Raw genomic sequence first — 4606 nt, forward strand, 5'->3', positions numbered from 1 at the left:
CGATGGTGCTGCTATCTATCGGTCACCGTCTGAACTAACAACCCTGCACTCTGGTGGCAAGTCGAGGAACTCACTGCTCAAAAAAACGCCCCAGCTCCCCCATATTTTCTCTACTCTCCCCATCTAATTCCCCTTGCTATTCTTAATCCAACCACCCACCTTCCCATATTCCCTCCGCTGTCCCTAATAGTTCCTACTTTACGGTATACCACCGTCCCAATTTTAAGGTTGCCCATTAGATCGCGAGCACTGAAATTGTGTCTAAAACTCTTCAGAGTTTCTCCTTCTTAATTTTGTCCCTGACTTTGGCCCACATCTTCCTCCTTTCCATACATTGTACGGCGATATTAGTCTGCTCAGTTGCTGTATCATGGTAATTCCTACGACGTCGCCACAGTCCAAAAATAATCTCAAAAGGAGAAAACTTAAAAGTGATTGTATGCTGCGATCGCTCATTCCACCGCTCCGTCTGGCTCCAGCCCCTTTTCTAACTGATAAACCCGCAGGTGGTCACTGAGGGTACTGTGGAGCCTTTCAATACCTCCTCGGCTCTTTGGATGACCTGGGTTGTTAAGGTGCCACACCACCTCCAAGATTTTCATCTCTTCCTTGATGCTTGCGTTGTCAAACTCTCTTCCACTGTCTGACGACATTCTATCTGGTGCGCTGTAAAACTGGAACCACGTGCGTTGTGCTTTTAACACCGCTTCTGCTGACCTCTCTTTCACTTAGTACGCCATAGCTTGTTTGCTAAATACGTCTATTACTGTGACCCACTTGTATCCCTTCCACGTAAACGAATAATTTATAATTAATAACAATTTTCTTATAATCTTTCATTGTTTGTTTGGAAATATTTAATGCATAGAAAATGATAATTCTTATGAGACCATTTGTCCGCAAATAAAGATACAGATTTTGATTCCAAATTATTAATTTTTAAAAAGAATAAAATATAAAAGTTTTAAGGTTCATGGGTAAAGAAAAATACATTCTTGCACAATTTTGTTACAGTATATTTTTAATGAGTACCAATTAAATGACAATAAATATCCTTATGTGTACTAACAATAATATTCAAACATCAATGCATATCTGGAAAATGATATATTTTTTAAGTCATAAAAATACCATATATTTCTATTTGAATACACACAATTATATATTTATGCTTATTGTTTTTATTAAATTACAATTACTAAGTTCATTGTTTTGACTCATGTTGGCAGTGAAACTTATGACGAATGCTAAACGAAAGAAAGAAAACTAGCATATTTTCTAATTACACATGTTTGTACTATATCTATTAGAGGAAGTTCTATATGTTTAAACGCGTATTATGGACTAAAAATTTGATTTTCAGTTCAAGAATTTCAGACTCAATATATCCTATTTGTGAAATTGTATACTATAAAATTCCAACAATAACTTTGAACCGAGATTTAATTTAAATATATTTATATATTATCTGTTTATTAAAACATTCACTTCAGAGATCATTTGAGGATCAAGAAAAAAATACTTAACAGAGATTCTGTACTTTGGAATTTTAATGATTGATACATGATATTAATCGAATAAAAGCCTTTGTTTAGGTAAAAAAAAAAAGTTTCCTTAAATATTAGTCACCCCTAATTTTTATTTCGTGATAGATTTATTAATAAAACAATATATCTATATTTGGTTGATCTAAATTCCGCTTTAAAAGTTTTTTTTAATAATTTATTTATTATTATTAACAACTGTATACATATATACACATCAAGTAAATTTTCTGTAAGTGATATTATGACATGATACAAACGTGTGGAGAATCTACCCATTGATAGAACTCCAATCTTTAAAAGTTAAATAATAATAAAGAGTTATTTCAAAAACATATACAAATTATTATCATCAATGTTCCTCAATTTTAAACCACAAATCGATAACATTTTACTAATCAATGTCATTTCAATTTTTTTAATAATAAAATTGAAAAAACCATTTTCTCATGGATTAAAAATTATGGAATAAATCAACATTAGAATATGTTTTCAGAAGGCCTGCTGGTTGTCTCATTTCTTCCTTGTAGATTTTCCTCAGTTTCATCATTATTTCAACTTTTTCAACTAAATTTTAAATCAATATGTTCATAAATATCATATTTTACTCAATGTTTTCTGGTCTATTAATATCTGATTTCAACCTGAATATGCATTATAGATAGCATTATTTACTTTTTGTGTTGTCATCAATATGAGAGATTTCATGCCAACATAAAGCCGCAGCTTATACAAAACAATTAACTTAATCTAGGTCTATTACATCTAAAATCTACGTTTAAATCTTATAAATATGAAACTTTTTAATGAAATATACATTAGAAACCAAGTTAGCTGACTTGGTGAGGATCTCAATAATCCCTAATAGATTGGCAGAATGGTCAAGTAGAATTTTGTCTTGGTATACTGCCTAGTTGTGCATAATTTACTGGCTCCAGAAGACAGAATTGCTTTTCCGTACACGCATTAGTATATGTTTCTATCAGTCAATGTTTATAAAAGGATTTTTTTTATTTTTAAGGAAGGAGGAGAGAACTTTAACAAAGACAGTCTGCGCATAATTATCAATTCAATGTCCATTTTGGAGACTTATTTATTAGCATTTGTAGTGTACACCTGAGGATCGATGTTGGTGTTGGAAAATTCTGTAATAGACGCTTGAAAAGTTATGGCTAATATAGTTAAGAAAATAAAAATAAAGAAATGACTTTTGTATTAAATTGTTATATTAACATTTTGTCTAATATTTTTCAGCTTGACAGATATTTCTCCAGACCCCCTCTTCCCTAATTACTCATTTCACGGATTTGGATGAGATTACGTGTAAATTTTGAACTGGTTTGATATCCATACAAAATAATCTCATCTTAATTAGCACGTGGTTTGAACAATATGTTTTCACTTTAAATAAATAAGAGTAAGAAAAGGTTATGAGAATCGGCGAAATAGGGAATTGTTGTACAGTAAAATGTAACTGCCGCCATTATTGCATTATTAAAATATAGAAACATCTTTTTTTTCAATTAATGAACCAATAATAATCATGTGATACCTGTTATAAACACAAATTAGTTAAAACTTCTTTTATTATTGATAATTTGTTGATATAAATCCCCAAGTTTGAAGTTTAAGTACTAATGCTTATTTATTTCGAAATAAATAAAGCAATTATATGTCACGAAATTGAATTACCCAAAATAGAGAGTACGTTTTGCTTTTGTTTCTTTTTCGTACGCTTATTTCTAATTATCGCTAGTGTCATCTTTCCTTTTTCGGAAATCGTTCTCCGTGGAATATACAATAGAAATAACCACCATTCTTCATGTTGAAAATGATAAGGTATTGAATGAAAAATTTTGGTCAAAATCTTTTCCTTTTAAAAGGCCAAGGCAACCTAGTGTATATAAAACACATCTCCACAGATTCAGTCTAATTTAAAGTTAATTTTAATGTAAATAGGAATGAACATGCTACGGGCTTGATAGTCCTTTAACATCTTCGGTCAGGGCACTATTTATTTTTCTTATTCATTGCACTGCCTATTCGAAATCAGTATTTACACAAGCTGAAATCACGGGCGCCGATGTCCCCATGTATTGGAAGTCGCTTATATTAAACATTGAGAGATCGAAAAGGATACACCAGTCAAATTAATTTTTTACAACAAAAGCATGAGCAATGCCATCATGGTTAGAATATTGTTACTACATATTGCAAAACATACATTTATAATTAACATCGAACACCGAGGAAAACTATGAATTAATGTGTGCGTTTGCGGCAAGGTTATTATTATATACGGCACCAACCATTGTTCTATAGCTAACTCACAGTTTATAACATTATAATTAACACATATTGATTAAACCGACAATACTCAACATATGACATATAGATAGGATAATATATTTTTTATAACTTTTACAAACACGGTCAATTACCCTAAGACACACATATTATATAGGTTTATAGAATAACTCGAAATTGGAAAACTGGCAAACATCACACTTGCGACTTGGGACGAAACAGGTGTATCCTTCGTACCTGGCCCACTCTATTGTGCAACTTTCTAAAACGAAATAAAAAAATCCATCCAAGTATTATCAAATAGCAGTATGGTCGCATTGAGATATATCAGCATACATAAAGACTTACTAAATCTGAACTACATGCGTATCTAACAGCGTTCAAGCCACTAACATTGATTATACACTCATTCTTTATAAATTAATAATTTATCTTCTTACAACAGGAAATATATTTTTTTTCAAGCACCAAAAAAGTCAACACTCGATAAATAAAACACGATTCTTAACTATGAATAAAACTATACACAAAAATAAGTTTGATAACAATAAAAATCTGAATTTGAATGAACTATATATAATGGTAACTCTACTAATAGACTTGTGGAATAGTCCACACGACACATCAGTCTCACCAACAGTTACACTAAGAAAATAAACTTTTATCTCTCTTGATTCATCCACTATTACCATTTATAAAACTTTACAACTACCAGAATTTGAAAACTATTTGACAAGCCAAACGAAAATAAATAA

This window comes from Halyomorpha halys, unplaced genomic scaffold (assembly GCF_000696795.3).
Source record: "Halyomorpha halys isolate HHAL.00 unplaced genomic scaffold, Hhal_1.1 Scaffold3038.1, whole genome shotgun sequence".
Taxonomy (NCBI): domain Eukaryota; kingdom Metazoa; phylum Arthropoda; class Insecta; order Hemiptera; family Pentatomidae; genus Halyomorpha; species Halyomorpha halys.